Raw genomic sequence first — 24,609 nt, forward strand, 5'->3', positions numbered from 1 at the left:
CTGGGGCAGGACCCAGCCAGCTCCTGCCTGTTTTAGGCAAATCACAGTCCTATTGCATCAGCAAGGGACAGTTTCACTTGGCAGCGGCTGTAGTGGCAGTATCTGCATCCCAGCACCCCGGTTGCAAACCGCTGACTTAGGTACTGTGAAGTAACCATTTTTTCTTTAAATTTAAATAAAAAATATCCATAATTGGGTAAAACTAGATTACTTTTATTCTGTGTGAAATTTATATGCTCCTTGACTTTTAAACTTGTCCTCTGTCAATCTCAGCTGTAGACTTCTCCCTGAGCTGCTTTCTCATTCAAGGGGGAATTATAGACTTGTTTAAACATTACAACATTTACCATATTCCTATTTCCTCACTAAATTTCTTGCAGGTATATTACTAGGTTTCATAGTATAATTATATTCTGTTTAATGGTTTCTAAAGAAATACCTTCAGTTTGGTTATCACCACTCTCTGGAAAAGCATACTCTAATACTTTGGGGACATGGGTCAAATGATGAAGATTTTTAGGACTCAATAAAAAAATTGTTTCATGATTGGTACCTATCTATCTGTACTTGAGCCTCCTAGACCTGAACTTCCATGTTGCCTCAAACAAAATTTCCTGGATTTGGACTGAGTGTTTAAGTATTATGGATACAAAAGAACGTCTTTCCTCTTTTGCTCTTGAGCCAGTATTGTGTAGCATCACCAATGTGACCTTCATGAGCAGCATCATTTTACAGCCTGCAAAGTGAACTCTTGTTGTTTCTGATTGGCAGCACTTGGATCGGAAGCATTGGAGGGATAGTGGTGGCAGGGCCCCATCCCATGAGAATCGCCCAATCTGTCCAATGTAGACAGCAAAGGGGCGGTGTAAGCAGATGATGGCATATATGACATTGGTGGAGTTGCAAGTGACTGCACCTTGGGAATTATAATCCATGTTATTTGGTCTATCGTAGAAAATTAGAATTGGAATGGACCTCGGGAGGTAATCTAGTCCAGCCCCCTGTTCAAAGCAGGACCATCCCCAACTAGATCGTTCCAGCCAGTCTAGTGATCATGTTGTTTGTATTGATGTTGGGGCACAGAAGGCATTTGGGTCCATTGCAAGTCCTGGTGCCTCATTAGGTAGGTAGGAGTTAGGTTGCCTGCTGCTTGAGACTCAGGGGGGCTGTTTGTGAGGGATCGGAGCAGATACGAGTGTAATGTTGAGCTTGGCTGTAGTCAATGGATTTAATGGTGTGCTTAGGATGAAAGCTGACAGCATCATATTAGTGGGCGTGATGGACAGTGGTCAGCTCAGCTGTTCTTGAGTGATTCTGTCCTTATTTTTCTAAGGACTTGACAGATGATATGTTTACACTGGCATAACTGACCTTTACAGCAGTGTGTATGAAGGAAAAAGGAGGGAGGCAGGGAGAGGGCATAGATGACTTAACTACTTACAGTGAGACAGCTTTCTCCATTCTATGTAAAGCTGCCACTAAAAAAATCAAGAGCAAATCTGTAGGTATAAGAGTCACGTGTCTGAAGCTCACCTTGGGTGGGCCTTTGCTCAGGATAAATAGACCATTAACTGATCCCCTGTCACCAAGTGGTGGGGTGCTGTAATAGTTGTTCTGCATCAGTATATAAAACCAACGTAAGTTACACTGATGTAAGTGTATTATCCATCCAGGTCCTGAAAGAATTTGGAAGGATTGTAGGAAGTAAAATCGATACTCTGCTTTGAGAGCTCACTACAATGTTATTTTGCTGCTACTTCTGTTTGAGGTGCATGTTGGCGTGCCGGGAGGCTTTGTGAAGTGACATAGATTCTAATGCTGGGCATAGTGACACAGATTATCAACCCGTGGGTCACACCCCAAAAGTGGATCACAAGAATATATATGAAAAGGTAGTGAACAGACTTTTAAAAATGGATTCCCTTTTAAAGTAGAGAAACTTGGGAAACCTTGGCTTTTCCCTTGCAGGCTGGCAGAGTTCCAGTCTGCAAGGAGCTGCTTTCCCCCCCCTCCAGCCCCACTTTCTGGGAGGCTGGGGATGGGGGGCAGCAGGTTGGGACTAAGGAGCACTGGGCAGGACTGGTCATCAATGTTTACAAGTGGGCCCTGGTGCAGCAAAGGTTGAGAACCACTGTTCTAATGCATGGACTCTGTTAATGGCATCTAGCCCTAAGTCTCTCTCGCATCTAATGGAGCCAGACGATGTGGTGCCTGTTTTCATTTTCCATAACAGGGCTGTCCAACTCATGACCCACAGGCTGCATGTGGGCTGTGTGAAGCATTAAATTGCAGTCCTCAGGTTCCCGTCCAGCCACTGCTCCCCATTTGTGCTGCTGCTTGGGATCCCAGGTTCCCTGTCCCTCTGCCAGCTTCCGTTTCCTGTCCGCACCACTGGGGAGGGTGCAGTGCAGCCTGTGATTTGGGTGGGGGGGGATGGCCACTCAGAAGTTGGACAGCCCGATTCTACAAGGTTTCCTTTATACCAGTAAGAGTGTAAACGTGTTTTGAAGTGAAGAGACATCAGTTATACCCTTGTTCGGGCTCCTTTTTGCCAAAGGATTGATGTATGAGTCCCTAGTGTAACCAAGCATGAAAGTAAGCCTGTGCAAAGTGGCTAGTATTCACTTCGGATTCAGCTGATTCGCGTGACAGTGATTCGATTCGGTGATTTGAATCACTGTCCCAAATCGATTTGCCCGAATCTGATTCAGAGATTTGGTTGCTGCCAACTCTCCGAATCACCCAGGCCCATTCCCTGCCTGCTCTCCCTGCCCAGCAATGGCTGCCCTACCAGCCCCAGATCCTGGCACATGAGGGAAAAAAAAGCCCTAACTCACTGGGTACTGCCTGGTGAGGGGCGATCCCTGCTGCCCCCCACTGCCCCAAGCTGCATGACCCCCTGACCCCTCCCCAGTCCCCACCCTCTGCTGCTCCACTCGCCCCAGCTCCGGCCCTTTAAGAAACCCCCCCTGGAGTCCGCCAGACTCACTATTCCTGCCCGGCAGGGGGCAATCCCTTCTGCCCTGCACCACATGAGGGGCCCTGCACAAAGCCCCAAGGCTGCTGCAGGAGTGGTGAGTCTCAGGGTTTTTCTTGGGTTTTTTTTCTTAAAGTGCTGAAGCTGGGCTAGGCAGCCATGAGGGGGCTGGGAGAGCTAGGTGGGGTCAGGGGGCTTATGCAGAGCCCCCCATGCAGTGGGGGGCAGTGGGGATCGCCCCCCAGCCTGGCAGCACCCAGTGAGTTGCGGCTTTTTTTTCCATAGTGTCGGTAGCTGGGGCGGATGGGGCAGCCATGGGGGGGGGCACTGGGGAAGTGGGTGGGGGTGAGGGAGGCTGGGGGAGCAAGTAGGGGATGGGGCCTGGCAGCAGTCCCCCCATGGTCCCCTCCCCTTTCCTCCAGTTCCCCTGGCCCCTACTTACTAGCTCTGAGTCCAGCTCTAGCTCCTTGCTGCAGCAGGCGGGGACTGCCCGAATCATCAAAGCTCTTCGAATCTTCCAAAGATTCAGAGAGCTTTGAATCGATTTGGACCTTTTTATTGGCCCCCTGATTTGATTTGGAGATTCAGCCACCAAATTGGGCTGAATCTCCTCCAAATTGAATCGGCACCTGAAGCTTCGCACAGCCCTACATGAAAGCCCTTGGAATCTATGAGCTAGAAGCTGGATGAAGGCTAGCCCAGCTGTACCTGCTTCCAGGGAAAAGGCAGATTGATCATTCTGTTGGTTTTAGGGATGCAATGGGAAGAAGTGGAGTGTAACCACACACAGGCATTTTGTGCATAGATCCTGAAACAGTCTTATATGTCCAGGTAGCAGCTGAAACCAGTGGTGTCTGGTGAAATGTCTGATGTTGCTTCTTCAATGCAGGGGACTTGCAACAAGTGACTTTTTGGTTATCTTTGAGATCATTAGATTGTTCCAATGTTCTCTACTTGAGCTACTGGTAGAGAGCACTTGGAAACAGGATTTAGTGCGGGATGCTTCTCCTGCTTATTAAGTGGACTTGCATACCAGGAACAATTAACACTCATGTTCAAAGATCTAATCCTACCAGTAGGTTTTCAGGTGAAATTCTAAGCAATAAGTTACCAAGTCCTGAATGGTTTGGGAACTGATTACATGAGAGAGATCTTTTGGGGGGGGGGGGGTTGTTCCCCCCCCACCCCTCCACCTTATTCTTTTATGGTTGAGGAGTGGGAACTGCTTGAGCAGGAGGTTCCATTCGTAAATGGGTTGGGGCTGCTGATAAAACATTCTTCATAAAGGCTATTTGTCTACCCTGCAGTTACAGTGTCTGGTCCTAGACAATCTGGAATTAATCCTTCAGACCCATTGTATAACCAGTATTTTCTCCTAGGATATTGGGGAGGGAATGGACTGAGGGTTGGAAGAATTTGGTTTACTTTATATATTTGCTGTTCAATGTAGTGTGTAGCGTCCTTTGCAGGGTGTTGTGGTCAACTTATAGAATCAATATTCAGAGCTGTGGGTTAATTCTTATAAAGCTTTAACCGAGTTTTTTTCTAACATGAGATGGAGATGCTGGATTGGATAAAGTTGTTCAAATAATAAATCCCCCTATTTTGAAACTCTGAATGCTTGGTTAAGATCTAGGAGGAAAAAATCATTTTCTTGCTGCTTTGTATTTCCTGATTCCACCCAAAAACAGAACAGAAAGTGAAGTGACCTGAAAGCAGGATTTCTAATCAACAAGTTCAGAAAAGTACCTGTTGAACTCTGTAGAAACCCTTCCGTTGTTTGTCCTGCTGCTGTCATGACTTGGAATCCATGACTCTTGGGGTAGGCTGTTACTGCTGCCCAGCAGTGGTGGGGCAAGTGGGCTTCCAAATCTGGATGCAGATTTTAGAGGGGGTGTCAGTAGTATCCGGTAGCATTCCACATGCCTGTCCTCTGGCGCTTGGCACCCCATCCCCACACTTGCTCAATGCCATCTCTACCTGAAGTACCAAAATTGCTAGTTATGTCTCTGCCAGCAATGAAAAATACTTCCTACTTTCTTATGTTAAAGACATTCTGTAGTACCTGACATTTCTTATCATTCCTGTTTTTTCTGTTCTCTTTGGACAGTCATAAATCTCATGGCTAGCGGACTTAAAACCTGTGTTCGCTGTCACTGAAAAAAAGTAGCACAACTTCCTATTGTTACTAACTTGTTATTAATACCACTGGCATTTACTAAGTACTGTGATTGGAAATGTTAATATGCAACAAACTGGTTTCCACTTATTACCTCTCTTCCTAGTACAATTATAGCTGTTTAATGAACTTTCCACCTCCCTAGGCCACTTTCCTAAAGGCAAGGAAACTATTAAATATTGTTTACAAAAAGTAAAGAATTCTATTCTTGCAAGAAAAAAAAATTGAAGTTGATGACTGTATCCCAGGGATGCAGGATTGGGCAAGGGGGAGGCCACACCCATAGGCAGACCCCAGACAAAGGATAAAGGAAAAAACCTACTTGTTGCAGGGCTCCAAAGTGATGAAGAGACACGCTGGGGAAAACCGCCTGCGCGGCTTATCAGCCGCACCCATTTACAGTTGGAGCCGGGTGCCATCATGAAGAGACATTACCCAGCAGAGATAAAAGCCAGCCCCAGGAGTGCGGGGGGAAAAAACCGCCAGGAGCTGGAGAAACGGTGGGGGACTGCCGGGCTGAGAGCGTGCGGTCACTGCAGGGAGCAGATGGGCTGGTGTGGAGAGTAGTGGTGGCAGCAGCAGGGGCTGCGGGAGATCCCCACGCCAGAGACAACTGGTGGGGATCAGAGGAGCCGGCAGAGAAGCCAGCAGCAGCAAGAGCCATCGAAAGAGCTCCTGCCAGAGGCGGCTAGTGCCGAGACTCTGGAGCAGAGGCGGGTCTGGGAGAAGCCAAAAGAAACCCTGGCTGGGGTGAAAGTGCAGGTCCCGACCCAGGGGATGTGCTAGCTATGGGGCATTAGGGGCAAGGGGAGCAGAGGACCCTCGGCTCCGTGGTTGCTCCTCCTCTTTTTTTCTTTATTCTGCTTTCCTTCCTCAGACCTTTCTTTTATTTCCTTTTTCACTTTGGGTCATTCCCGTTGTGTGGGATTTTTGTTGGTGTGTGTCCTCTCGTGTTTTCCCTTTTTGGCCTGTTCTATTTTAGGTCCCTGCCTAGAGCAGGTTAGCCTAGCACACCTTACTGGGTTTGAGGGGATTCGAGACCCCAGTTGAAGACAAAGGACGACGTGTGAATGCGGTGACGACCAGCAACATCCATCATAGAACACTCAGGGCATCAGAAGGGACAACCCCAAAGGCAGAGTGTCTCCAGACCCTCTGGGTCTAGTTGGAACCCGAGGAGTCTGTCCGTGAAGGAGGACACGTAAGAACCGAGGAAGGCATCGAAAGGGGCTAGCCGCCAAAGATCCTAAGGCTCGTCTCTAAGGTTGGCATATGGCCGGGGTGTAGGGGAGTTTGGAGCCCCGTGGACATCTGCCAAGACACATGACAACTCTGGAGGCATCCTCAAAGGGGACCCCCTGCACTGAAAAGCCATCCAAAGTCATGGCAGGTGACTTTGGGGGACACCCTGAAGGTGATTGAGGAACCCTCTGGGGCCTTCACGAGGCTCCTTGGCACATAAGACTGTGCAAAGGTGGCACGGGAGCGGATCATCGAGTGGAGGTGGACACAGACTGCATAGGTCTCATTTTGTACTCTTAAAAGCACCTTTCAACCAAGGATTGCAAAGTGCTTTACAGATGTCAAGAATGATTTTGCGACAGTTTTGTTGACCTCTGCACTAGTCTAGTTATGCTCTTGACTGAGAATTAGCTGGATAACTAATTCTGATTTGTTCTGCTTTGTGCACAACATTCATTATAAATCTACAGCCATTGATCTTCTCCCTTAGAGGTGTGCAAATGCTGTCCCCAGAAATCCAAACCTCTGAATACTCTTGTGACCTTTCTTCATGATTTTAGTTTATACCCATGTTTTTTTCTATTTGCTTGTCTGTTTGCTGGATTTTTTTCTGAAAGAGCTGGTACATCACTCATGTTTGTGTAAGGGAAATTCCAAATTCATAATTGCAAAGATTGGACAAGGAATCATGCCTCTGGAATTACTTGCAGAAATTACTTAGCAAATAAATTTAAATAGCAAATCTGGAGAAAAAGTCATGACTTGTAGTTTCAAAACCAAAAAATGTTCATAATAAATAAAATGACTAATTTCTCTAATGAGTTGGGAAAGTGAAGTCACATAGGATGCCTGTTGGTGCAGCATGTCTTGTAAGGGACTGTGGTACACTAAGAAGGGACATTTATTCAGCTAACATACTTGCTATGGCTAGTGTATTTCTCTTCACCCCCATTCCCCCTGCAGGATGGTTGTGTTTGGTATCTGATGGGCATCCAACAATACCGTATTTGTTTGTAGCATTGTTCTGTAATTCTTTTGTGCTCTTCCCTGTAGTTGGTTGATGTCATGTTTCAGCCTGTCCTATTTTCTGAGATTTGTCCGTTGTCATTTGTACAAGAGGGTTTTGTTGGAGACCTCACTGCCTGCACCAGTAGTCAAATAGACTAGCCTTGCCTTTTCCATTTATAGCTCCTGATGGTAAATGCAGGATGTTGCTCTAGATTCAGGGTTCAGAAGCTTGGCTGTTAAACTTTGTGCAGGTTCATATGTGACATTTATGCCAGTCAGAGCTACTTTTGCAAACTTTAGCTGATGAAAAATGATGTGGACTTGGTGCTGACATTGGCTTAACACCCCTGGTAAATGAGCTTCTGTCTCCATCTACCAGGCAGCAGTAAAGCAAGTTTCTTATATACTGCCCAGCCTGTATGTCTTTATACTTTCCTGGAAGGGATCTCTTCTTTTGGAAACAGAAGTTTAATTCCCCATGGCCCATGCAGTTCTTGCACTGTTGATGGGTGTAGGCACACAGGCATGGTACTGTAAGGTAAAATGGGACATGAATTTACTGAATGTTACCTGCACCATAGTAACTGCCTGTGTGCATGCTCTTGCCATAGTAAATGGGAGCTATCTTTAATGACTAGAGACCTACCTAATTCATGGAGGCTGCCTTCATATTTCATGGCCCCAGTGGAGTGCAGCAGTCCCCCCCCCCCTCTGGCTGAGGGGCCCTGAAAATCCTGCCCCTCCCCAGAGATTAACAGGTCAATCTCTGGGGAGGGGCAGGACTTCTGGAGACTTTTGGCCAAATGGAAGCATGGTGGGGCCCTCCCACCTCTGTGTGGGGATTGAAAGATGGCCATCTGTCAATCTCCAGGGAGGGAGGGTACTTCTAAGGCCCCTCAGGCAATCAGAGGCATGGGAGGGGGCCCTCCTGCCCCTCTCCAGAGACTGACAGATATTTGTCTGTCTGTCAATCTCCGGGGAAGAGCAGAACTTCCAGGGCCTCTTGGCCAATTCCCCCCCCCCCCCGCCTTTTCCCTACCCCCATGTTCCAGGATTCATAGATTCATTGATTAGGAGGGGCTAGAAGGCACCTTGCAGATCATCGGGTCCAGCCCCCCAGCTCTAGGCAGGAAGACAACTGGGGGCAAGTGACCCTAGCAAGGTGACTGTCCAGTCTCCTCTTGAATAACTCCAGGGTAGGTGACTGCACCACCCATGGAGGGAGTTTATTCCACAGTCTGGCCACCCTGACTGTGAAGGAGTTTTTCCTGGAATTAAGCTTGAAGCGGTCTTCCAGGAGTTTTGTATTCATTGGTCCTGGTCTTCCCCAGGGATGCCCTAGTGAAAAGGGGTACTTCTCGCCCTTTCTGTTTGCAGCTGCTTCCCCTCCTTCCCCACCCCCCCCCCCGGCTCACTGGCATTTTCCTGCCTTTTCACAGTCCCTGTAGTTTTTACGGGGACTGGGATTTTTCACAGGGGACCTAGAAAATTTGTGGTTTTGGAAAAACTGTGAAATTGTGAATTTGGTAGCTCCCTACTGATGACTTAGTCCCTTTGTTAGCCCTCAAGTCAGTGAAAGAGCACTAACTACCCTGATTTCATTTGCTGTGGTATAAGAGTATGACTATGGATATTTACCACACAGCAGTTAATTCATGGTAAATCCTCACTGCCTTTTATCTTGATGTAACTTGCTTACGTTCCCATTCTCAAGTCTATCAATTAGTGCAAAGCATGACTTTGTGACATGAAAACTCATCTGAAAAACTTAAGGCCATGTACAGAGATTCAGTTTCTCCTGGGAGAGTCGCTTCTCTCCCAGGAGAAACAACGCGGGTACAGATGTCCAGGATTTTTCTCCCAGAGCAAAAATGGCTGCTCTGGGAGAAAATTAACCGAGGAAAAACAAGGGTTTAACTGCTGTCTGCTCTTCAGGGGATCAGCATTTGAATGTCTGTTCAGGCATTTCCAGGTAAGTTTTATTTTCTACTAGGAAAACAAACCTGGAAGATTTCTCCCAGATTATTTGAATGTGTATAAATAGTTATTTTGGGATAAGGTACTCATCTTCTGGAATAACCATGTCCATGCAGGGGAATAATCAGAAACAGCTATTGTACTTTAAATTGATAACCTACCTTAACCTAAATAACTTCCCTGTAAAAGTGAGCCCTGAAGGAACATATTTGCAAAGAAGCAGTCCTCATTCACTTGTGTACAGATAATAAAACATATATTAAAAGAACATCTGAAAATGTTTAGCAATACAAAATCATTAAAAATAATTACAATTATTTCCAGGTCCTCTTACTAAACTGATTACTTATGTACAGGAATCCTGGTTTTCTCTGTTTAAAAATTGCAAATTGTCTAATTAAAAAACCCCCTGAAATCTGTGATTTAAGATGAAATGCCACTCTATATATAGATATATCTATATCTATATATCTATAGATAGATATCAATGAACACAATGTTTTATTGATATACTTACAATTTTAAAGCAATTTGGAAGCCTACCAGTGCCTCAATCACTATAATAAAATAAATTTTAAATACCTATAAATTTTGGTATTTGATTTTGGGGTTTTTATCATAGAAAATCAGAGCTCTCCCTGCCCCCTTTGCTCACCAGGACACAGGTTCAGGCTCCTCACTCCCCACCCACAGCCTCCACAGCCCTGTCAGAGGGTGCCTCCAGCTGCCAGGGCTATGGGGCCAGGGACCTGGGTCTGTAGCTCGCTGCAGCAGTGCCTGAGCCCCAGCTGCCACCCACAGGCAGCAGTAGCTGTGGAGTGCAGAGCCCAGCTCCCCTTCCTCCATGGGTGGCATGCTCCCCACCCTGCTCTCCTCTCCTTGGGGCCTCCATGGTGCAGCTGATGGGATCTGGCATGGCAGAGCAGAGTGGGACCAGGCAGGTAAACTTGTTGCCAGTGCTGGGAGCTCCATGCCACCGTAGTAAAGTGCCCACTGCCTGCCTGGCAGCATTGAAGGGCACAACTCTGGGCAGGCAGGGGACACTTTGCCAGTGTGGCGTGGGGCTTATAGCAGCAAGAACCTTCCCTGCCTGGCCCCGCTTTGCCCTGCTGCACTGGATCCCATCCACTGGGCTGCAGTGGCCCTGTGGGGAGGGCAGCAGGGCAGGAAGCCTGAACCTGCAGAAGGCAGCCTGCTCCCACCTAGCACACAAAAAACAGGGGGGCATGTGTGCCCCATCCTCTAACCAGGAATGCACAGCAGTGGGGAGCTAGCCCCTGGTCCCTGGATGAGCTCCCTGTGGCTCCATCCCACTCCCCACTGGGGCCCTGCAGCTGCAGATTCTGGCGCAAACCCCACACCCCACCCCAGCTGGGCAGCAACCCCAGCCCCAGCACTGCCCAACTCTCCCATCCTCCCTCCCTATGGGGGGCCCAATCTCCCCTCTCCTCCCTGCCAGACTTACCTGTGGGAGCAGGTAATGGAAAACCACAGGAAATGGAAAACCTAGATTCCTGCTTTATATGTATTTTTTCTTGATATGGCTAAGATTTGAACCCAGGATTTTCATATATGCCTCTTTAGTAAGTGGAGTAAATGGTACAGGAAACACACTGGTATTGAGTGTGGACAAGACCATAGAAGCACACAACACATGCCTTTGACTTGGGCTTGTTGTGAAACAGCAGTGTATTATTAGCTAGCTGTATTCCTTTTTAGTTGCAGCATAGCCTAATGTAATGAATCTAGGAGTCAATCTGGGTCCTACCGCTTTAGCTACAGAATGAAATCTCCCTGCAAAGAGACACTAGGAGACCTGCAAACTGGATCTGCTAACATGAGGATAGCAATGTACATTCTATCAACAGACTTTACATATTTTAACCCTTTTTTGTAATGAAAGGCAATATGGCAAACAGGATGAGCCTGCCTCATATATAGTTTGGCTCTCATAGGCTGCATTCATAGGGGCGTGGATATGCAGTATGTGGCACCATAGACTCATCTGTGGCACCACACCCCACCCCACCCCTGCACTGCAAGGTAGCAGTGCAGAGACCTTCTCCATGTGTAGTGCTGCAGACAGGTCTCTGGCACCACATGTCTGCACTCATCTGGATGCAGCTTGTGAAAGCCAAACTATATATGATCCCAGGGTCAAAAAACCCACACCTTAAAAAAGCAGGGTGGTGCACATGGTGGCAGAATGCACCACCCAAAACCAGAGCCTGGCCTGTTGGAGCCATGCTCTGGCTGCTGACCAGGCCCCCAACTGCAGGAGTGCCACAGCTGCAGCTCCCCAAAGACCCAAAGGACCCCAGGTACAGCTGCTGGTGCTGGGACCAGCATAGTTGCTGGCCTCAGCCTCCCCCACCCCACCCCACCCGCAACAACTTGCTGCATGCCAGAGGACGTGTGGCATGGGCATTCCCCAGGGGGAACGACAAGTAGCAGTGGCACAAGGTGTGTCACTGCTTCGTGTCCCTGGGCAAACAAATGTCCACAGCCCCATTGTCCTTCAGATTAGTATATATCAACATGTTTTACAAAAGAAATGTTGTTATCCCCAATTTATGGATGGTGAAATGGAAAGATCAATATAATGTTATGCAGCAGGTCAGGAGCAGAACCAGGAATAGAAATCAGGTCTAGGTATCTATTCACTAGATCCTGTTTTCTGCGCTGCCTAAGTCAGGTTCTGTAAGTCATTTCCTCTAAATAAGGTGAATGATAAGAGTAATGGTCAAAGTCTTTGTGAAATGCAGAGAACAGTAACCAAATATTAAGAGTAGTTAGGCAGGATCAGGACTACAATTCACAGTCTCTTAATTTACACAAGGCATGGCAGCATAGTACCATGGAGACTAACTGGTTCAGATAGGCATAAGTGACAGCTTGTGATAGCTCATGCCTCTCTGAACTGGTTAGTCTGCCCCCCTGCCCTACCTTCTGCCTGACTTCAGACTAACGCAGCTATTTCTCTTAGCTCACAGCTCAATTTGCATGCTTCTCACTACAGGGTATTTTATGTAGGTATCTCTACCTCCTCCCAAGCTCTTTCCTCCCTTCCCCCTTTTCCTACAAACAAAGGATGACATTTCAGCAGCTCTTCTGAGTGTTACATACCTACCGCATGCGTGGAGTAACACAAGGTGTAAGCTCCAGTACAAATTCACTTAAAATTCTTGTAACGATTTTTTCCTTCTCCACAGGCAAAAGCATTCCGCAAAATCCATCAGTTGATGCTCTCTTATTTCCCCTTCCATCTTCTGTTCTTCCCCTCCAAAGAATTCCAGAAAGTTATCAGAAGTATAAGTCAATGCATCATTCAAAGTTAGATGTTATAATTAGAGCTGATTTAGAAAATCTTTCCCATCCCATGAAAACATAGACTTTTTCTCCAGATAAGAGTTTTTTAAAAAAGGCTGTGAAAACCTTGGTCTGGAAGTGTTACCTCAATGTTACATAGCTGTAGTCCGAGTTCCTTGTGTTCCTGTTCTCCCCTGGCTAGGTTCCTTTATGAGCCTATGTTTCTTTTCTTTTTACCAATCCTAGTTATAATGATGTCTAATAACATCCTGATTTCATCTGAATGTGATAAAGGAGAACAGATGAGTTCAGTAATTGGAACAACAGAACTCGACCCCTGGATCTAACATGGGTTTCCTTTGGAAAAATGGATAAATAATGAACCACTCCATACCTTGGTTGCCCTTTCTGTAACATAGGGAATATACTAATAATATCAATCTATTTATATATAATATATATGTCGCGCCATTAAAGATGGGTTTTGGCCCAAACACCAATATATATTTGTGGTTAACAAATACATGTAGACCAAATCCTATCTTTAATGAAGGGACATGTAAGTAATATAATATGCTTCCCTGAATGCACACTTCAAACTTTATGCATAGCATAGACCAGCTGGATAGGAGAATAACAGTGAGGTTATTTATACTATGTTACAATGGTAATAATTAGAGTTACTTCAAATCTTGTAGGTCCACTTGTGTTTTGATGGGAAAATGCCTTTTGACGAAAACAAAGATTGTCCTACTAGTAATTTCTAAAAAAAAAAAAAAAGAAAAAAAAAGTGGAAAATAGTAAATGAGAGAGAATGAGGGAGGCCCATTTTCTCTTACTAGCTTCATATCAAACTTTTTCCCATCTTAAATGTTTTTAAGTGCCAATATGCGAAGGAAATTTTCAGACAAAATGAAGCTTTGCCTGTAATTTTTTTTCTTTGAACACTGCTTATCTTTTTCAACCATCTTTAATAATTAGTCATGTATACATTGCAATTTTTCATTAACAAATCAGTGTTAGAGTTGCATCTAACAGTTAAAAAGCTATAAAGTTTTCCCCAATGCTTCTCTTGATTTCAAATGTTAGCCACTTTGTTCAGGCTGCTCAGAAGTGTGTGTTTTGGAGCAGTGATACCCACAGCTTGTCTTGACAGTCATAAGCCTATCATGTAGCATTGTTATTGTGCTCGACTCCAGCTTTGTCTTCACTGCCAGAAAAGGTGTGTGTCTACAGTGGGATAACGAATGCATGTTAGCTATTGACTCTCAGCGAGTCTTTTAGACATTGTAATGCTGAATGGAGCCATAGTTAAATATCTTAAGACATCCTGGCCACATTCACATATGATGACGGGCAGAGCAGGAATTAAATCTAAATTTGAGGCTAGTGCCTTAACTATTTAGCTGTACTTTTTTGATTGACATTAAAAAACGATTGCTGGGTTCCATTCAGATTTGAGTTATTGCTGAGTAATGTAAATGAAGTGGTCCATATTAAAATGTTTAGTTAATTGCTTTGATTAATGCACTGCTTATTACTTGTTAGTGTAGGTACAGTACAGGCATTTGTGTATTCGAAATACAGTCTACCCTCATTTATCCAAATGGTATAAGAGGGGATGCTGAACATGTTAGGCACTTGAAAGATTTTTTCAGCACTGACTCTCTACAGATTTTTGGAAAATCAGGATTATACTTCCATGGTTTTCTGAATGACATCTTGACCTTGCTGAAATCGATGGCAATTTTGCCATTTGACTTGAGTGGGGCCAGGATTTCAACCTCTGTAACTGACAGATAAGAAAGTAGTTCTTTCCTTTTAAAAAGGTGAATGTCGCTGCTCTAGAGTGATGCCACCACTTCTGGTGGGCACAGGAAAAGAGGAAGAAAATGTACTTGCACAGCATGTGTATAGACCATGCGCATGTTGCATGCTACTCTGCACATTGCGTAAAATAACCCATTACCCCAAATAAAAGAAATGTCAAGGCCTCGGTCCTTGAGGGCTCCTTTAGTCACGTAACTTAGCTGTCCAACTTCCACTTAATAAACTTTTGTGTTTAAAAACCCCCCAAAGTCCTGACTCCCGAAATGATCACTGCCCCCTGTGATTTGATTGCAGTTTTAATGCATGTAATGTGGTATCTTTCTGCTTATTTTTTGTTTTTATTCCTTTCTCTGTGTGTACATGGCTTTTTGAAGTCCTGCATTAAACAATAGTGTGGTTACTTGTGAATGAAATTGCTGGAACCGTGTCAGAGAAGTACACAGAAAGATTTAGGCAGAACATTGCAAGGCAAATGCTGCAATTATCTGCAGCTGAAAACAAGTAGCTTTTAATGTGTCCATTCGCCTAAGAAGGGAGAGGAGAATTATAGACCAAATGCTCTTTCTTTTCCCTTTTGCTTTCTATCTTTTCTCTTCTTCTTTTTCTCCTTTATACAGTTTATCACCCATAATTTCAGGATGTGTTTTGTTTCTTTAAGCTGTTTTATCTGTAGGCTTATGAGGTCACTCATGTGTGAATTCTTTTGTTAGTCACCTCACCTTTTGCCTTGATGATAGAAAATTGATCAGGCCTAAAGTACAAGTTCAATAGACAACCCCCTTGGTCCTTTGTCTAGGAGAATAGCTACCATTGAAGGCCATGAGCAGGTTGCTATTAATATGACAGCCTGCTCTATCTCCCACTGTAATTTATAATGAAATACCTAATCTCCATTATTTTGATCCAAGCAGGCGATCCCATGAAAAAGTCTTTTCATCCAGTTCCCAATGGCAGTTACATGAGAAATGGCAAACCAATAATTTTTGTCAAGTTTTTTAAGCCAACAGAAATGCTTTTCCACTGCTACAGTTTCAAAAGGCACAGATAAAGCTCATTCACTGAGATGAATGAAAAAGCCATCTGGGGTTTTTCTTTTTGACTTCCTTTCCTTTTCTCCATCCTTGTAATCAAATTTGAGCAAAATCAAATGGGGCTTTCTATGAAAGTACCTTTTGTTGATCTGAACGAGCTGGTAATTTACAAAATACCCTTCTTTTGTGAGGATGGCTAAAGAAAAAAAAGAATCAGTAGCTTTTAAAGCTGGGCCTTGGTGGGACTCTAAATGCAGTGAAAGCAGTCTGTGTTGAGAGATTGAAATGCATTTCAAAGCCAGGCCTGAGTCAGGGTACAAGGAAGAACAAACCTATGTGCATTTTGTAAGAAGAAAAATGTGAATGGAAAGGCAAAAAGAGAAAAAGGGGAAAAAACCTGGATAATACATTAATCATTATTTTGGAGATCCAGTCCTCCTTATTGACACACACTGCGTACTAGTGATACTGAACTTGGATTTTTGCTCTATTAGATGCATCTCAGTCTTTTGAGCCTTTGCTGTTTTAAAGTTAGAGAAGCATGGATCCTGGAATACTGCCGGGCTATGGTTAAATATAGATATTTTTCAACTTTGTTTTTTTACCTTGCCTGTGGAGTATTGTGGAAATAAAAATCCTTGCAGAAAAGCTAGAGATCCTGCTCTTTGGCATATTAATATTTTTTTATTTTATTGTATTTCTGCCTACCAGATTTCCTAATGGTAGCCGTTTCCCATTGACTCGAGCCACAGGACAGTGTGGACACCTGACAAATAGTAAGTTGTGCATTTGTTTTTATTATTAATAATTCATGTTAATTGTAGCCGAAAGGATTTGGTTGATTGCCAATGTAATGTTGCTAATGTTGTTCTTCTACAACCGTAAGAATGTATTTATATAAAATATAACAGGTCTCATTTAATTGTTACTATAGCTTTTTGCTTGTTTACTGTAGCTGTATACGTAATATGAGGGTGTTGATAATAGTACTGATAGATACGTGCTTTAGAGGCTAATGCAGCAAGCACGTCAAACAGACACACACTGAGTTTATATATAGATGTGCAAACCTAGCTCAGTTTAATTCTTCCCATATTTACAGACTTGCTTAAAATGCTAAATTGTTGCTCACTTCCCCCACTTATGTTTTGATTCATAATATAATATAGTTTTAAAAACACTTCTTGATTGCATATGATATGAGATAGCTGGCAACAATTATTGTTTCTCCTTTACAAAAAATCTACAGATACTCACCATAAAAACACGGACTTTGAAAACTTGTACATTTAGTTTGTTTTTAAGTTGTACATTACAAAAAAAGGTATGTAACTGTATTGGTTTTATTATACCTAAGGAAAACATAATGTGAATTAAAATCTTCATCTTTCAGTCATGACCTTTTTTTTTTTTTGCTTGAGATGAAATGGCATATGATGTATTTTGTTTTGTGTTATTTCCAGGTTTTGGTTGGCAATAATTGTTTACATGATGTGTGAAGTATTATGACACCAACTTAGAAAGCATAGGAATTCATTCATACATGATGAGTCTTTTCTGTCCTTGTGTTTTGGGGTTTTTTTGCGTGGTTCCCCCCCCCCCCCTTCTTTTTACTGCCTATCGGAGCAGCCACGTGTGGCTTATTACAGTCTGATGGTTAATTAACCATTAAACCTAACTATTTAAGCAAGGTCTGTGAAAATGCTAGTCTCTTTCTTACATCTGATTGGATTGGAAAATGTCAGGAAGTCACTTCCATACCTGACTGTTTTCCACTCCTAGTTCTTTCTAGTCTGCCCTATCCTCTCCTTTTACAACTTCCTACAACATTTGTGGTCTCACATGGTTTTGAGCCATTTGCTGCCTCCTAATGACTGACTTAGAAAACAGCAAACATGGTAAATTTGCAAGAAGCTGCTTCTGATATCAGCTTTGCAGCAGATTTTGAGACCATCTGCTACTCTTTATGTATACTAACTTCTGAAAGTGACTTTATGAACTTAATATCTGTAATAGATGATGTATTGTTGTTTGATCATGCATTATAGATTGAAGAGAGAGAGTCATTTATTAAATAAGAGGGAAACTGTCGTGGAGCTAAGCGCACAAGCTTGCATACCATTAATTGACTTATTTTGCTCTGAATACAATAATTTGTAACAAAACAGTCTTTGCTCTAACAGAAGTGGGTAACATGTCGTTACTAAATAATAATTGTTTTAGCCAAATTATTTGTTTACAGTTCAGTGTTTCCTCTTTTTTTAAAGTTTGAATCTGTTCCATCCCCCACTTCTTAAGCTGTGTTAAGATACAGCCTTTGTAACTGAACCTAGCAACCTGAACATATTTCAGTTAATTGTTCAATTCTGAAAACAATATTCAGGCAAGATTCTTTTGTCCTCGTGGTATTACCTGATACCAGAGATTTGTTCTTCTGTGTGCTCAGTGCTTAGCACATTGGCACCTGGATTCCCCAAACAAGTCAACAGTAATATTTGTAGCCCAACCTTTGAACATGTCGCTGGAGAAGAGAGGGTGTCCCATTTGATTTCCCTCCCCCCCCCCCCCCCCCCCCCCCCTATTTATGAACACTTCTGAGGTTTTAGGGATTGGTTTTAATAGCAAGAACAGAGCTCTAGAAGTTAGGATTCAATTAAAAGATTCTTGTCCTAGCTTTGCCACTGACTTTTTATGTGAACATAAACAGGTCATTTAACCTGTTCATGTCTGTAACATGATCCTTCATCATTTGTTTAAAGATGTTAAGTACCTTGAAAGATCAAGCTCATAAAGAGCAAGGAAATGCCTTGCTTTACTATATCTTAGATTTCCTAATACAAGGGTCCTGCATCACCTATTGCTAATACCCTGCAAATAAGAAACTCTTGGTAACAAATGGCCTAAATTTTCAGGCAAGTGCATAATTATCACTTTCTTCTTAATGTTTTAGTTTTTAAGAGAGGAACTGTAATGGATGGGAGAGATGGTGGGTGGAGGCTATGCTAAATAAGTAACAAAGTGCCTCCCCTGAAGGACTTATGGTCTGAGCGCACACACCAATACAGTACAAAAAGGACAAGGAAATGTATGCTACCATGCAGTCTCTTCACGTAGTAAATGCCATGGATAAGTGGAGGGACAACTTTGTGTACAAAATCGTTTAACTAGATAGACAACTTTTGTGCCTGAGATTAAGGCATTAAAACCTGCCCTCTACTGAATCAGAACAGGATGGAGAAGGACATTTAATTACATCTCAGTAGCAATTATTTTTACAACTGCTTAAGCAGCAAGATACAGAGGAGAAGAGAATAATTCCTAGGTCTCATGTGCCCTCTGGGCTTCTGGCCTCCTGACCAGGAATGTTTTTTACAGTCACTGAATAATATATATAGAGCCCCTCATCTATTCTTGGAGAATGTAGATTATGGGGGGACTTCATGCCGCTCCTTATGAAACATGCCTCAAGCAGAAATATTGGCAGTGTGTTTTTTAAATGATTGTTCTTTTTTATTATTTCATAAAGAGGGGGAAAAGGAAGAAAGAGGGCAGAAAGAAATGGAGTAGAGATGGGAAGTGATGGGGACATATTGAGATGGGTAAAGAATCTTAGCACTTTAAGACTCCTAGTCCCAGAATTTTTCTTGGAAGTCTTAACCACCAGTTTATTTGTCTGACAGGATTTAAGTGCATCATTCATTGTGAAAAGATTGTTTAGGTCCCAGTTGTTTAACTAACCAAGTTGGCTGGTTTCAGCAGAGGGAGGGAGTTCAAAAGCTGAGGGGCGACTATATTGTCCTTTTGAAATGTGGCCAGACTAAGTGAGTAGGGAAGTCTTCTACTGCATTGCAAACAGTAGAAGTATCTGAAGTGCAGACTTTGAAGACTGACCACTGATAAACAGGATGGAAAATTCTTTATCTTCCTTGTATTTTATAGCTAGGAATTTCATGCACATTGTTCTTGAATCCTAGTTACACTTATTATTGTGAACATGTTGAGAGTCATTTGTCCTCTTTTGATCAAAACCAAAATTTGTGTGGGGTACACTTAGTTGCCTTACCATTTTAATTTATACTGGAAAAAAATCCCTTTAGTAACTTTCTATGCTTTGGATATCCAATGATAACATGCCCTCCCTAAATGAACACTTGTTGCTGGGATGTAGGGCATGCAACTGTAGTGGCAACAGGGCTGTTCTGAACAACTTGGGCTAGAGCATCACATAGTGAAGATGAAAGCTCCAGTTCAATGCCAACAACTTCATGCAGCAGATCTCAAATGGTTGTGTTCCACATCTTTTGTGTTGCAACAGAAAAAAAATAGTTTTAGGAAACTCCTTTCCATAATTTTGAAACTTTCATCTCCATATTCAAAAGTTTAGAAAGAGTAAATATTTTTTGCTGGTGGACATAGACTATTCAATCCGTGTAATAAAGGAAAAAGCACTTTTGTAGATGGATGCATAAAGCTTAGTAGTGTTGGTATGTACCATCTCTTGTAATCAAGGAATGAGCACTAAACAGTTGAGCAGTAGGTCCATGTGATCTTTGTTCTGAGCATATAGATTGAGTGTTTGGGTGGGAGCAAAAGTAGGAGTTATTGGGCTGGAATATTCGAACGCTCGTGGCGCACGGGTCAAGTCCCGGAGGACTGGAAAAGGGCTAACGTGATCCCCATTTTCAAAAAGGGGAGAAAGGAGGACCCGGGCAACTATAGGCCAGTCAGTCTCACCTCCATCCTTGGTAAAGTCTTTGAAAAAATTATCAAGGCTCACATTTGTGAGAGCCCGGCAGGGCAAATTATGCTGAGGGGAAACCAGCACGGGTTTGTGGCAGGCAGATCGTGCCTGACCAATCTAGTCTCTTTCTATGACCAGGTTACGAAACGCCTGGACACAGGAGGAGGGGTGGATGTCGTATACTTAGACTTCAGGAAGGCCTTCGATACGGTATCCCACCCCATACTGGTGAACAAGTTAAGAGGCTGTGATGTGGATGACTACACAGTCCGGTGGGTGGCGAATTGGCTAGAGGGGCTAGAGGGACTCTTTAATGTCTTCATCAGCGACTTGGACGAGGGAGTGAAGTGTCCAAGTTTGCGGATGACACAAAGCTATGGGGAGAAGTGGACACGCCAGAGGGCAGGGAACAGCTACAGGCACACCTGGACAGGTTGGACAAGTGGGCAGAAAACAACAGAATGCAATTCAACAAGGAGAAATGCAAAGTGCTGCACCTAGGGAGGAAAAATGTCCAGCACACCTACAGCCTAGGGAATGACATGCTGGGTGGCACGGAAGTGGAAAGGGATCTTGGAGTCCTAGTGGACTCCAAGATGAACATGAGCCGGCAGTGTGACGAAGCCATCAGAAAAGCCAATGGCACTTTATCGTGCATCAGCAGATGCATGACGAATAGGTCCAAGGAGGTGATACTTCCCCTCTATCGGGCGCTGGTCAGACCGCAGTTGGAGTACTGCGTGCAATTCTGGGCGCCACACTTCAAGAAGGATGCGGATAACCTGGAGAGGGTCCAGAGAAGGGCAACTCGTATGGTCAAGGGCCTGCAGACCAAGCCCTACGAGGAGAGACTAGAGAAACTGGACCTTTTCAGCCTCTGCAAGAGAAGGTTGAAAGGCGACCTTGTGGCTGCCTATAAGTTCATCACGGGGGCACAGAAGGGAATAGGTGAGGATTTATTCACCAAGGCGCCCCCGGGGGTTACAAGAAACAATGGCCACAAGCTAGCAGAGAGCAGATTTAGACTGGACATTAGGAAGAACTTCTTCACAGTGAGAGTGGCCAAGGTCTGGAACGGGCTCCCAAGGGAGGTGGTGCTCTCCCCTACCCTGGGGGTCTTCAAGAGGAGGTTAGATGAGTATCTAGCTGGGGTCATCTAGACCCAGCACTCTTTCCTGCCTATGCAGGGGGTCAGACTCGATGATCTATTGAGGTCCCTTCCGACCCTAACATCTATGAATCTATGAGTCAGCCTTGCAATTCAAGACAAATCTGAGGGAGCAACTGGAACTCATAACCATGTCGGTAGGAGACCCGAGACATAAAGTCAAGATACTGAAGTAAGAAAAACCTTGTTTGCTACAGTACTTACTGCTTCCTTCTGAGTTGATTTCCAGCTGCATGGCTTTTTCCTAAGCTGGAAATCCATTTTGCATGTGCATCACTGGAAAAGATATGTGTGCATATGTACGTGTATTTTAAGAAGAACTTGATATCATTCAGTCATATTTGTCCTGTGGATATTGAGATCCAGAACTGCGGTTGTCTGTACTTAAATGAGGTCACTAACTTACTGTATGCTTTGTCATCAGTTATGAGACCTTTAACCCCTAATGGAATGATCTTTGTTCTGAGATGGCCAGAAGTGATGCTGGAGTGAACTCGTGAAAACAGTGAAGCTGTGGAGGAAGGTTATCTCAGAATAATCACAATAAGACTGAGGACTTCACTTATAACTCAGGATAAAGTCCCAGAAAGTGGGAACATGTGAATACAAATGTGGTAACCAAAAACTGAACTCGTCTCAGTGGAAATTTGTTTTCTGTGAAACACTTGTGTATAGTCATTTGGCTCTCACTTGAATTTTGTATGCTTCTTGGCGTTTTTGTTAGGCAGAATTTATTTTATTTTGCAATGAAGTTTGTATTTATAATATTTATAGATGAAACTCACCAAGTTTTCTAAGGAAAATATACAAAGGAGGCTGGTAACATCTGGAAATGGATGAGGAAAATTGATACAAATATAAAATCTGCATCAACTTGTAGCACAGGGAAAATTTTAATGCATCAGATTCAAAATAGAGTAGGCACCATCATTCTTGTTTGCCCTGTGGGTCCTATTCTGTTTACTCTGGAGTTGCGGATGAACTATATATAGATGTTGAAAGAGGGAAATTATGAAATGAAAAGCATCTGTAGCATATAGATTGAGTGTTTGGGTGGGAGCAAAAGTAGGAGTTATTGGGCTGGAATAGATTCCTTAAGACCTGTCAAATCATACAGTTAAGATAAATAAAGGACTAGGCATTGTAATTTTAAAGAGATGCTGTATAAAACTTGAGATGATAATGCAGTATGAGGCATTAAAAAGTTATGATCTATTATGCAAATACTATGTGGTCTCATAATTATTATACATGCCAAAATATTTGCTTTGTACACAGGATGGATTTTGAAAGGAAAGACTAGTATCATAGATAACTGTGGTGTCTAATATGCACATATAATCTATATATAGATATAACTATAGGTAGGGTGTGTGTATAATGTGTGTGTGTGTATCTCATTGCCATTATAGATCAAATTTTGGTCCAATGTGAAATGCTTTAAAAAAGGGCCAGCAACAGCCCCACATGTGAGAGGAAGACTGGTTTGGGGATTAGGGGACTAACCTATGAATTGGGAGAAATAGGTTCAATTCTTTGTTCTGCCACCGACTTTCAGAGTGGCCTTGGACATGTTTACACGGCTAATTTATTGTTTCAGGTAGGGCTGTACTGATCCTGATCTAAGAGTACTACTCTTATTCATGATACCTCCTCAACTGGAAATCTTGTAGCCACATTAGTGGGAAAATTGGTTCCAATTAAGTGTAGACTTAAAAGGGAGGGTGGACAGACTGTAGAATACTTGACGTGTGGTAGTAGTTTGTGTTCCTGTAGGTAGTTTTGTGGTCAGTGAAAGCCACACCAAGGCATTTTAACCCTGTTTCATTCAGAGTTAAGTTTCACTTACTTTACTGTAATTGTGGACCCGTAAACATTTTATTGTGCATCAGCTCTTCTGCAGTAAGTCCCTGCCCCCTTTTAACTCATTTCCTATAAGTGATCACACAGGGGCTAGAGACAGAAGTTAACACAAACCAGTTTAAGTGATCAGAAACTGATTTAAACCTGTAACAGAACAGAAGTTTGGTGCACTTAAACCAGTTTCAGCCATTTTGAAAGCAGTTTAAGATGAACCTGGTTGGATGTAGTATCAGATGCAACTGATTTAGGTCAAACTTGTTTATGGAATTTCTGTCCCAGATCCCCTCCTGGTTCAAGTTAACTCACAGTCCCCCAGCATCCCAGGATGCTTTTCAGCCCTGGGCTGTGCAGTCTGCTCCAGCACAGCAGCGTCTGCCTGCTCCTCTGCTCCCTAGCTGGAGCACTAGCACTCCTTCGGCTGGCTGAGGAGGGGGTAGCGGGAAGGTGGCCTCCCGCCAGGATCTTCTGCCCAGCATGGGGTGGGAAGCAGGAGCTTTCCTCCCCCCAGCCTCCTCAAGCCAGGAGTTGGGCACAATTCCTCCAGCCGTGCCCTCTCCTCATCCTCTGAGCTGGCTAAGGACGGGGTGGGGGACCCCCTTCCCAGCCTGGCACTGGACCTCCCAGCCTGGGGTGGGGAGCCTGTAGGGGGTGTCCTCCCCCCCAAACCACACAGCACTTGGCTGAGGGTCTGGTGCTGGGCTAGAGGGTGAGTTCCCCTTCCCCCTGGCTTGCCCATAGGCCAAGGAGGGGACATAGCTGGGGGACTCTAGCCTGCTCCCGGTTCCTGGCTCTGGTGGGCAGTGGAAGTCAAGCCCCTACTGTGGGCTCCCCCCCCAGCACCAGGCAGCACCTGGATGGGGGTTGAATGCTGGGCTGGGAGGTTGGTTCCCCCCCCCCCCCAAAGTCTAATATTAAGTCTGGTAACAGGGGTGGAACTCACCTTTCTGCACCAAGGGCAGGCCTGGGGAAACCCTGCCAGGGGTGGGAACCCCCTCTGAGGCTGGGGGACCTGGCTAGTCCCCAGTTGGAGGGACTGTTCCAATGGGGGGGGGGAGCACAAGGGTTTGGAGGGCATGTACTGGTCAGCCAATTGAGGATGAGCCCTGCTCTGCTGCATTCAGGTGCCTTCATCAGTGGCTGGCAAGCTGGGAGGTGCTCTCTGCCACACGTTGGCTACTGATATGGGCCACTGCAGAGGTCTGGCTGTCTTTTCTGTTTCAAAAATTAATGTGAGTTCACTTGCTAGTCAGTTCAAGCTATGCAGGTTAGAGAAACCTGCAGAGA

The 24,609-nt window shown here is 44.1% G+C and overlaps 1 long non-coding RNA gene across 1 annotated transcript in view; it reads left to right on the plus strand.

The window, feature by feature from the left end:
- The window catches only part of LOC109280868 (uncharacterized), a 453,680-nt gene that overhangs the window by 55,849 nt on the left and 373,222 nt on the right, over positions 1 to 24,609 (plus strand). The window contains exon 2 of the long non-coding RNA XR_002087324.2: positions 16,265 to 16,329. This is a non-coding gene — a long non-coding RNA (uncharacterized LOC109280868). The remainder of the gene's footprint in view (positions 1 to 16,264; positions 16,330 to 24,609) is intronic.

The sequence above is a fragment of the Alligator mississippiensis genome, chromosome 7 (genome assembly GCF_030867095.1).
Source record: "Alligator mississippiensis isolate rAllMis1 chromosome 7, rAllMis1, whole genome shotgun sequence".
Taxonomy (NCBI): domain Eukaryota; kingdom Metazoa; phylum Chordata; order Crocodylia; family Alligatoridae; genus Alligator; species Alligator mississippiensis.